Below are 12,206 nucleotides of genomic sequence, written 5' to 3' on the forward strand. Positions count from 1 at the left end.
ATTCATGTACAGACATCTGAGGTAACTACCTAACTGACCTATTTTCTCAGGAAGAATGAGAAGTCCTCTCCTGTTGCCCCCTCCTGCTTGCGGTTCTCCCAGGTCACCCACTTCCCCACTTACTTCAGGTCTTTGGTCTCCAAACCCCAGTGAGAACCTAATTTAAAGCTTTCCTCACTAGGTTAGCAAGCCTGTCTGTGACAATGCTCTTCCCTCTCTTCATGAGGTGGATCCTGTCTCTTCGTAGCTATCCTTCTTCTTGGAACAACATCCTACAAACAAAGAAGTCAAAGCCCTTCTGACAACATCTGCCCATGCCATGCAGTGACCTGCAGGAAGCATTCGTCCCTGCCCGGGCCCTTCTACTTGACCAGAATGATGAAGGAGAATACCACTTAAGCCCCTGTCCCCTTTACCCTTGCACTTAGAGCCCTAAGTCATGTTTGATCTGATCAGGGTCAGCCATATGATTGCTCTCTGTATCTCATATTTTGGTGCATCTTCCATTTGCATTATAACAGATAACTGAAGAGGAACATAAAGTTTAGAATTGTTTTATATTTGTTTTTGTACCTTTAGTTCTTCTCCTTTTTCCTTTTATCCATCTTCCCTCTCATCTACATACTGTAAGTGGTTGGGTTTCCCTAGTATAACTTGTGGCAAAACATTTGGTTTATTTATACTTTTGCTGAAAATTTTGCCAAAGTCTATGCAAGTCCTAGGCTTAACAAGGAGAAAGAGCAATACCTGATGTCACAACTAAAACCTGATTCAGACTACTTACTTTAAAGCTTCCTTTAAAAAGCTCATTTTTTTTTCTTTATTAAAGGAAAGCTAAACTTTATTCTACTTTTTGAACTTAGGGAGATTAAACCAAGCTTATGTACTGTCTTTTAGTTGGATAAGTGATGACTGAATCAAAGCCTTGTTGCTGAAGAAAGCACAGAGAGCACCTTTTATGCAAAAGGGGAAGTTTTGGTAGGCGAAATCATTTTCCAGAATAAGTTCTGGCACAATGTTGGAACATTATCTTGGAAGCCTTTTATATTATTAGTATTAGTGTTTATGTAACAAGTACATTTATTATGCTTATAGTAGAGGGGAAAATAAATAAAAACAATTCCTTCATCAGCCTTCATGGTCCAGTATTAAGAGTATAAATCTTCCTTGGATAAATATAAAGGAAGCTGATAATACAAATAAATAAAACAGTAATGGTCTGACTCAATTTGGTTTCATTGCACTGAACTGTACCTTTTCCCACGAATAGTAAAACTCCCTGATAAGAGGAATGGTGACTTCTCATATAGTAACATTACTAATCAGTGGGCACATCTACAGGTGAAATTAATATGCCTAAATTTTCTGTGCAAAAAATTCAGGCACATTAAACTGTGCCCCCACACACATCTGAATGTATGCCTGTTGGGATCAAATTTACTCCTGATGGGAGCAGCTAAATCTAGGGCTGCTTCTGCCCTGCCCTGCCCTTCTGCAGCAGCCAGGATGAACTCCAGGTTGCCCCTGGTGCCAGCCCTGGTCTGATAGGGGGCACAGGGGCAAGTCCCGATCTCCATGTGGCTGACAGGCAGTGTTCTGCCAAGCTGGGACTGCTGTCTCCAATCCCTGTGGCCCCCTGCTGCCTAGGCTGACTCTGAGCAATTTGCTCCCAGTCAGTGTCTACATGTGCACTCCGGTGCATTAGTTTAATGTGCCTATTTCTAGTACCTGTATTTACAGGTATTAGAAAATGATGCATTAGTATGGGCAGTTATGCCAAAATAGGCTGTGCCACCAGGCTCTGGAGGTCCTGTTTCCTGCTTGCCTTGGGGTAGCTGGAGTCTGGTTGCCACGGAGCTCCTGATGCTACCTCCACACTGTCCCATTCCTTCTCTGCTCACGTGCTCAGGGCACGGGCTTATGACATCTGCACCAACATGCTTGCCAACCTGCAGTGAGCACAAATTTATGAAATGGGGCTGCCACTGTGCATGCTGCTCCATTGCTGGCATCGCTGCACCTGCAGGTAGGGAATATCTGTTTCCCATCCTTACCGGGCTTACGGTCACTCTTTGCAAGCAGGCTAGCATGCTTCCTGGGATCCTTCCATGCTGGTATCAGTGTGTCTGGCACTCCTCACTATCACAATTAGATTAATCTACTGTGCAGTAATTGTTGTGCAGGTGCTGATAGTGACACTTTGCTGTGCATTATATTAATCTAATGTGCAATAAAGCATCTCATGTAGATGCACCCTAGGAGTAGGAGTATCAGAATTTAGCCATGAGAAGGTATATTGCATTCCTAGAACTTAGATGGATGAACATATTTGTCAGCCAGAACTGATTTATATTTTGACAAAGAAGTACAACTGGATAAATATTTATTGTTTACTGATTTTTTCTATTGCATTTCTTTCATATCTGGGAATCTCATCAAAAGCTGATTTGAATTCAGTGTGTTCAATAAATGCAGGAATACAATTAATGAGAAGAACTAACAAGTTTTATTGTGGAGTAGTAGCTAAGCCTCTGTAGTCCTTTAGTCTCTCTGAGTCAGGGGCCTGCTACCTTTAATGAGCCGCTGGCTGGAACAACTCATCTCCCTCTGGCCAAATGTGGGGCATGTGGCTTCAGCGGCATGTCAGTGGTGGGGGGCTTTCCCTGAACCCACATTGTGGCCAGGCAACCGGGAGCTGTACCCATTCTGCTGCTGCTTCCCTAAATCCCCTCTTCCTTGGCAGTGGTCTGAGTGTAGCTTCTAACTAGTGGGGAGCTGTTCTGGGCCCAGGTATCTGCCAACTGTATCTGCACTGCTGTTGTTTCTCCCTGCTTTCCCTCTCCCCACCCTGGCTTCTGTGCAGGCAGAGTTGGAAGCTGTCTGAGCCCAGCCCAACTCCCCACTAGCTAGAAGCTGTGCTTATGCCACAGATGGGGGTGACAGAAGAAGTGATGGCAGCAAGGATGCAGTCTGGAGATAGTTGGTAGCAGCACAACTCCCCATGGGCTGGAAGTTGCACTTGTGCTACAGCCAGTGAGTGGGGGCCTGGGAGACGTGGCAGTGGCACAATTGCATCCCCTAGTTGCCTGGCCCCAGCATGTATGTAGTGCACCACTGAAACCATCTGGCCCACATCGGATGAGTGTTGGTAGTAACATGGGTGCAGCTGGAAGCTGCTCAGCACTGGCACAGTTCCTTTGCCCAGGCCTGGCATGGGCACAAGTAAAGTCCTCCAGTGTTGTGGGCTGGATGGAGTGCCTCTGCAGGTTGGGCCTGCGGGCTGTATGCTGCCAACCCACACTCTAATGGGCTCACAGCTATTTCCAAACTGAGGCCATTTCCTAATTCCCAACACTTTCAAGTTAGGAATATCTCTAAATTATAACTTTTATCACTATACAATGGATGCATTCTATTGATTGGAATAGGCTTTGAATCAGGAACTAATTCCACATTTACCCCATCCATTGTGTCTACAGCCTGAGTTATGGACTCAAATTCATTTCCAGAACCACTGAGATCACCCCTTGCAGGGTCCAGCAACGAGTGATGCTTCCATAGACCTGGATCTATAAGCTTCCATAGACCCTGATCCAGCAAAATTTAAGGCTGAGCATAGGGCTTTGTATTTTGAGGTTTTGATGGGACCAATGTGGCAGTAATAAGTGGTATGCTTTATATTAAGCATTTGCAGGATTGGGTTCAACTGTGAATCTGATTTGTAGACAAGGAAACAGGTTCCAGCAAAATGTTTTCTTGCCCTGGTATCACTCTATCAATTCTTTGTTTCATTGCAATTTTGGACCTAATATCAGGTACTAAAAGGTTACGTGGTACTAAAAATAGACCACATCCTTTTCATTACTATATTGGTGGTCTGCTGGCAGACTACATTAGATTATATCTTTTTACTTAAAATGGATTTTATATCAGGAAAAATAATAACTGCGTCATAGAATGGACAAAGAGTTGGCTAAAGAAATGTAGATAGTCCACAACCAGCTCATATTGTTTCTATTACACAATACAAGATGTATAAAAAGGCAAAAGCTTTGTTCAGTGATTTAAACATATCTTGGTTTTAGATTATTGGCTCCCATAGCTTACTGTGTGGGAGGTCTAAAACTATGTCAAAAGATATTACATTTGCTTTAGAATTTATACATTTTTCTCTTTTGCAAAAGACAATTACATCTCCGAGGCAAAGGTATCCTAGCCTCATTTTGCATAGAAATAATACAGGGGGTATTAACATCTCTATTCAAAGAGATAGAATATACATTTTAGGATTCCAAGCTCTCTTGGATCTGATCTCTGTTACAAACCAATTATCTACCTAATTTATCTATGTAATATGAGGATTTCTAAATTGTATCACAGCAAGGTGGCATCCTCACTAGCCTTATGATGACATGATGATTTTAAAAATCTTACAAAATCTGGCATATACATGTTGGAATAAAGAAATGATAGTTTTACATATATGGGTGACCCATTTCATTCTGTAGAAGAATTTGTAATGGTGGGACTAATGTTTGGCAATAAAATTATTATTTGACAAACTGTCCCTTGGGATACAACTCTGACAGGACTAAATATTGTTTGATGCTATAAGCCTTTTGCATAAATGGGGACTTGAGGTCATGTCACTAACTGAAAATATTGAAGTACTGATTAGGTTTAAACTATAAACCAGGGAGCTCTCTCCTAATGAAAGGAAGATACTGTTAGGTTTCATTTTTTGCAGCAAGATACTGGAAGAGACACAATAATTCCTTAACCACATTTTAATCAGTTAAGACTAGGTTTGATTCAAAGGAATCATCTCATTATTGTACCCTTTCTGCACAGTATTGTTCAATGAATCCATCATCTAGCTTCACAAATAGCTAAAGTGTCTGGAGCCCGTACAAGAAATTCTAGGGATTAAATTATCCATTTTTTGCAGTAATCTTGGTAGAAGTCCATCTAATTTCATACTTGCCAGTGAGCATGTACTATGTGTAAACTGATTGCATTATTTTACCCATCCACCAAACATCATTTAAGTTTAGGCTGGTGAACAGGAATGGTTCAACAGTCTTTTTGTAAGTTTGGCTCCATTCTCAAAGGAATTGGTCCCCTGAACCCTCCAGGAGATGCAAACAACTAACTGAGCAAAATGATTTTGTTTTATTAAGGTGATGTGCCTCAACGAATACCATCCATCTGTACTGCTGGCCTTTATTTTCACCCTTGCTGTGGAGCTCTCTTTTCTGTCTTTTCTAGTGAAGTCCTTCATCTGCATTGTCTGGCTCTATTCATGGCTGGTTTGGCAGGGATTATAGCAAGAGATTATAACACAAATACTTCTACTTTGAGATCTGAAACCAAAAGGAGTGAATTTACATTATTTCTCTTAGATTTAAATGACTGAGATTGGTCAGGTCACCTCAAGCTAGAGACAACAATCTTGTTTCAGGTTATACTGTGCTATCATCCTCTTGTTTAAATTCATTGTCTAGGCTGCCCATAGGAGCCAATAGTCAATTGGCCCTAGGAACTTACAGTAAGCCTTTGGTGGTGCCCTTCATAGCATCCTTTTTCTGCTGTGGTTCTGAAGTACATGGAGCGTGTTCTTCAGTTCAAGGATATGAACTGGAGGTTTTACACATTACTTTTTTAATTTAACTGGGCCTAGTTTCAAGTTTTACCTTATAGACTGTTACAGTTCATAATCTTTTCATAGACAGGTAATATTGTGAGCACCTATTTTGTTCTTGCTGGCAATAGCCAGGTTTTATAACAAAACTCTTTTCTTTGACAGGAGCTTCTGAAATAAGCACATCATATATATACTTATTTTTATCGGAATTCTTATGAGTCCCAGCCACTCTTCCTTCCTCTCTTAACATGGCAACATGGCAGTGATGAGTTTCATGCCTGTTTCCAACTTAAAACATGCCAAAGAATAAGTAATTGGGTAATTGGCTTTCTTGCTCAGACATCAAGAAAAATTATGTAACTTTTCTACCTTTGTTCTTTGAGGATTTCTCTGCTTGTGCCTTATACGACATAGGGTAATTCCCCCTGGATACACAGAGTGTCCAGGAAGTGTAGCAGCCTAAGAGACAGTCTGGGTGAGGTGACAGGAACTTCTAGGTCATATATGCAAGTTTGACTTCTGCTCTGGACATAAAGTCTACAACGTATTTAAACATCTGATTGACGTGACCGACTGTACTTCTTTTAAAGGGGGAACATCAAAAGGGGAGCATCAAAATGTCTTCTTTGGTCTAAGTGTAATCACGCTGGAAATCCATATACTGAAAAGTATTTTTTCTACAATACCTGAGTAAATGTTGTGGCATACAGTAATTTCTGGTTGGGAATGACTGAGCATATTAGATAAAGTGGCAGGTGAAACTAAAATATTTTCCATGTGTTTCTGGTCTGTTTACAGACAGGAAATAGATGTAAATAAGATCCAAAAGTTTGCTGTTGATGATATTTCCCAGATACACAGTTCTAGTAGATAAAGTTTCAAATACATTGAACATATCTCATATTTCCTACAAGTGTCCTCAAGCATCCAAGGCCAATACAGTAAGTCCACAAGAGTTTCAGGGTTCTTCCACTCCCAAATATCTGAAATGAATGTGCTCATAGGCTTTGGCTTTTTTGATAGCAACAATTTGTCTAGCTGATTTTATAGAGGGTCTGGTGGTGTTTGGTGCTACGTTTCCTTGTTTGCTTTCTCTGCTGCATTCTTTTAATTGTAGTTTAGCCCCCAGAAGGGATAGGATAATCTTTTCTGGAATTCCCCACTTCTTTTTATAGGAATTACTTTACCACAAACATGATTTATGTACAATTAGGTCTTTTGCCAAGGATCACCATTAAACCTGAGTAATGGGGAATCATCTAATGTAATGTAGCTTTCCAATGCTAATGTAACACTTTTAGGGAATGGGCAAGAAGATATGACTACGCATCTTTATGCATTGTACTGGGGCTGTGACCCTTAGATGGAAAAGACCACCAGTTTGCTTTCCTTCAATTTCTTGGTATAAAACTGCTCCTAGGCCTTCCACACTGGCATTTGTATGTAGGACAAAAAGATTTGCTTAGTTCAACAGAGACTAAAATTGGGTCATGATTTCTCAAACCGCCTTCCAATACCTTTTTGTCCTCTCAATTCCCAAAGGATTTGAAGGGATCTTAATATTTTTGTTCAGATGGTTCTATGGATGTTTTACTTTTCTTCCTCCTGGCCTGGTGAGGACATTCAGTGGCTTTTCAACGTGTAGTTCTTTATGAATCCATGTTGGTGCTGCTGCTAATAAAAACTATATTCACTAATTCCTAGAAAGAACTTGAGCTCTTTGTAATTCCTTGGGTAGAGGCATACATGTCCTTAGCTGATCTGCAGAAATGACATTTATCAGTTGATTTCCCGGATATAATTAGATCATCTAAATAAGCTAATACTTGTAACACATTTATAACTCTCAACTTGTTCCATGATCTTGTGCACTGTACCAGGTACAGTACTACAGACTTACCTGGTATAGAATAGATAGAAGCCCAAGATCAATCTTCAAACTGGGTAGAATTTGGTATTATCGATTTCAAACTCCTACCACTGAAAACCACACATTCCTTAACAAACTTGTATCTAAGGCATCTTGTATATAAGGACTAGTGTACTGATCAACAACAGTACATGCTACTTAGGGGCAAGACTCTTGAGGGGTCTGCAAAAAATATTGGGCTGCCCCAATAAAATTGTAGACCCTCCCAGGTTGTGACTTTCAAATCTTGCAGGGGAGCTCTTGTCTCTTATGGAGGTGTGGGGAGGGGTGGGGGGGAGCTCAACCCTCTCAACCCCCACCCCCACCCCCGTAATTTGAACCCTGCTTAGGGGATAATAAAATATTCCTTTTCTATTTTTTTCTGACTGCCACTGTTGGAGAAGAGTATTGGGCATGTGATGCCATTCGATACAGATGACATCATAAATTTTCTATTTTGGAGAGAGCAATTTTCCGAGAAAGTTGCTTATCTTCTAATTAATAATTACCCCTTACTCCCTTTTGCATAGTCTTTAACTAATGAAAATACTTTGGTTCTTTCATGGATCTCCTTCTTCAGATGGTGCTTTTACTCTGCCTGCACTAGTGAATCTTCTAAACCAGTGATTCTCACCCAGGGTGCTAGGGCACTGTGGGGAGTTGTGAGACCTTTTGAAGGGTGCCTCAAAGTGTAAGGAGATGAGTAGGTGTGAAGAGTTAAATGACGACTCAGGCTTATCTCTGCTTTGCCACTATCCTGCTCCCACTGCCTAGTGCCTCTGCAATGAGGTAAATGCTATAATAAAGACATTAGTTCTTGAAATGGGGTGTTGCTCAATCACAAAAAATGTGTGGAGGGATGCCTTAAGTCAAGCAAGGGGTTCTTTAAGCTAAACAAGGGTAGTCTCAAGTCCAGTTGAGAACCACTGTTCAAACTTTGTAGGATCTATTGGTCACCACTAGGGTTCATGTGGAGTTTATAATGGTCTCTGACTCAAACAGGTCTGCTGTTTAATAATAACCATAATATCATGAATCATATAATTAATGACCAGTATAGCCTCTTTCTCTTTGTCTCTTGCAGGTAAGGCCACAATGCTGATGTATGTCAACACCTCTTCACGGAGCCTCCAGATGAGTACGTATAACAAACAGTTCTTCTCAGATGCAGTACATACAAATAATAAATCTTCGTTATAGGGTTAAGTGTTCTTTTATATGTTTAGCTCTTTCTCTGATTGCATCCAGTCCAGGTCTTGTTTTTATTTCCACAGTAGAATTTTTCATTTCTTCCACTCTTTGACTGGGGCTTTTAGACACTATCATGTGTATCCCTCAGCAGGCCTAACTGGGTTTCTTTCCTCCAGAAACCTGTAAATAGTTTTCAGCAGCATTCTTACAGTATTTTTAGCAGTTGGAACAAAGATTAGAGAATAAGGAGTTTTAAAATAACACATAGCTTACATGCATATTTAGTCTCAAGCATGGATATAATTTGAATGTAATTATTTCTTGCTTCATAGCCTGAAAATATATTTAGGACAACAGTCAGGGAAAGAAGTACAAAAACAAAACACTGTAAGTGCATCTTGTCTTTTGTTGCATTTTATCTTACGCATATTAACACAACCGTCTAATGTACAAAGGCTAGTATGTCTCACTAAATGCATAAACCAAAAGTGGTGATTAGATAATCTCAAACTGAAGCCTGATTAGGTTAATACTAAAGGGATCAGTAATTGCTAACATACATACATGCACACATGACTGCCTACTAAAAAGATGAACCTGATAGAAAGAATACTTTTATTGTAGTGCAGTTAATGCAAGTGCTACATGTTAAACAAAGTACTCCATTAGGAAACATCAGATAAGAGGATAACACTGTTAAAAGAATAAATGGTCTCTAGTGTTTATAAACTGCAGTCTTAAGCAAGTATGTCATAAAGCAATTGTTAATATAACCCTTCAAAATTAAAAATAGTTGCTGGCTTTTTAACTTCCTAACAAATATAATAAATATATCTGGTGCATAGCTTGCTGCATACAGTAGGTATTGTTTTATTCAAGAAAAAAGCTCACGCAGAGTTATCTTTAAGTGCTCATTCTAAGACAGCATTTTAATTGAGAGATGAAAAAATAGTTTGATATTTTCCTGTACATTAGATTATATTAAATCAGAAGGTTATTTTTATTTTCCAGTTTGTAAATATTGGGAGATACCAGGAGACAGCTATAATGTAATTTGTAATATTGATCTTTTTAAAAGCTGTTTTTTTCTGCATTTGGGAGAAAGCATATGAACCACGGCACTTTGTGGTGGGGAGTCAAACAGAAAGGAAAATACAACGCCAGATCTTGAATTCTTTATCAGGAGAAAATTGTGCTGTGAGTATTTACATTAGTATTACCCAGAACAGAACTTGGCCTTCAGTTTTCAGTGAATCAGAACTCCCAGTACAGTCAATGAGAGATCTGCCTGAGTAGATATTTCAGGATTTGCTCCACTGAAGTCATGCCTTTAGATAGGATTTTTTGGGGGACATGAAACATGGTGCAAAATAAAGGCACATTTCCCTCTTCTACTACACACACAAACATTGCTGCCATAGCTCCTATTCAATAGCTTTGCTAGGTGAACTTGAGCAGGGAGTGAACTGGACAGAAAGGCAGAACTGAAGAACTAGCCACTCACTACAGCTCCTTTCACTAAATACACAGTAATCCTATGATATATTTAGCTTTGTAAATAACTTGATGGGAGCTGCAATCATTTTCTTTTTATAAATGTTGGATGCAGTATGCATTCCTGGAGGATGAATGTAGAGTAGGAGGAGATGGAAGGCTTTGAAAAGGGTCTAGGTACCATTAAGAAGGCTATGAGTTCAGTTATCAAGAGAATGCGTAAGGGAATACTTCCTGCTGTTGACCCCAAAATACCATTTTTTGTAGGTGGGAAGCACAGCTCGTACAGGTCCCCTTGTCTGTTTTCTTTCCAGGATTTCTGCCTGCATAGTGCAGCTGCCCAGAAGAAGAACCTGAGGTCACACAAACAAATTCAAGTTTGGGCAAAAGCAGTGTAATCTTCCATGGTTAGTATTGGAGATAGTGGACAGTTATTCACCAGAACTTGTACTTGGAATAAACTGATTTTAAAGCAGTAACTGGAAAACTGTCTGAGCAACAACCTTGGGTCCCTTACAACCAGTCTGGGCAAGATTCATAAGTTAGAGATAAAAAAGACTGCACATTACCAAAGATTGGGGTATTTTAATGGATCTGAGTTTATGCAACTCACTTCTGTAGTTTACATTAAAAATCCTGGATAAACTTATCTGTGGGATAAAGAGGAAGCTAGAGGAAAGTGGGAACCAATTCTGAGTTATATTAGTAGAGAGAAAATAGAAATCTTGATGGACAGCCAGAGCCCTGATGTGGTACATGAAAGTCATTTAGGGCTCCATCCAACTCACGCTAAAGTGAAAGGAAAGATTTCTGCTGACTACAATGGGGATTGGTGAAGGGCCTGACATACTTAATATGAGGAGAAAAATAAAAAGATATGGGAAGGAAATCATGTTTTTTTACACTTCTAATTGTTATCTGTGTGTGTTGTTTTTTTAATGATATTTGGGTTTTCAAGAGAACGGGGGATAAAAAGGATATAATTTATGTCTTTTCTCCCCCTGAAAACCTTATTATACATTATTAAGAAATTAAAATGGATAAAAGAAGAATTTTAAATTCAATCTTTGAATATTTTTGTTATATATGAGAACATGTGCATACATCTGTCCATCAGTCTTTGTTATGCGTTACACACAAACATGACAAACATACATATACATTCTTAAACGTTTCACATGGGTGTCAGGAACTTGTGTCCTGTCCCTTTTGGGCTTTAATATAGATATGAGGGTATTTTTCTTTAGTTTCATATCTTAAAAAAATATTATGTTATCCATTGAGGCTTGTCTGCAACTTATCAGGAATTATTCAATCATAATAGCCTTTATTGATTAAACCGACTATTCATTTATTCTTTCCCCCAACGTTACCAAGGATTTCATCTTTATGTAGCTGACATGCCTCTAAATGCAATATCACCATTATAGTTGTATTCCATAGCTGCTTATTTTGATTCAGAGTTTACATTTATGAAAGTCTCCTATAATTTTCAGATTTCTCTACCTCATTCTTCTCCAAATTTCAAAACAATTTTTTTTTTGCCACGATCCTCCAATATGTGGTGAGTATTTTTTAATTTTATCCAGCCATCCTTTGTTAATATAAAACAGATGTTTGCTTTTCTAACATGTCTCTTTGCATCTTTCTTCATAGTTCTTGCTCCACATTATATTTCATAAAGCGCTCTTTTATTTTATATTTATATACAGTACCTTGATGTCTTGGTCTTCATTTTTATGCGCTTAGATCATTTTCAGTGTTAAAGTTTATACCGTGGCTTGAGTAACATCCAGATTTTGCCTTCAGATGTATGTGTGTGTGTGTGCCTTTATTGCCAACAAGAGCAGCACAGGCATCTAAGGGTACAGTTTAACTCTCCAAGTTCACTTGGGAAAATAATCTAAAACTACAGAGACTTTGCTAACTAGCAGGAGTGAAATATTTAAGGCATTTGTATTTGCTAGG

At 39.2% G+C, this 12,206-nt stretch overlaps 1 protein-coding gene across 5 annotated transcripts in view; it reads left to right on the plus strand.

Annotated features, from left to right (window-relative positions):
• Window positions 1-11,949, plus strand: part of CETN3 (centrin 3) — a 195,439-nt gene extending 183,490 nt beyond the window's left edge. For 2 of the 5 annotated variants that reach the window (XR_009461093.1, XR_009461091.1), the window contains exon 11: window positions 8,638-11,949. The gene's annotated coding sequence lies outside the window, so the exon portion shown is untranslated. The remainder of the gene's footprint in view (window positions 1-8,637) is intronic. The other 3 variants (XR_009461092.1, XR_009461095.1, XR_009461094.1) reach the window with 3 other exon arrangements.
• Window positions 11,950-12,206: the final 257 nt, after the last annotated feature.

The sequence above is a fragment of the Alligator mississippiensis genome, chromosome 3 (genome assembly GCF_030867095.1).
Source record: "Alligator mississippiensis isolate rAllMis1 chromosome 3, rAllMis1, whole genome shotgun sequence".
Classification (NCBI taxonomy): Eukaryota; Metazoa; Chordata; order Crocodylia; family Alligatoridae; genus Alligator; species Alligator mississippiensis.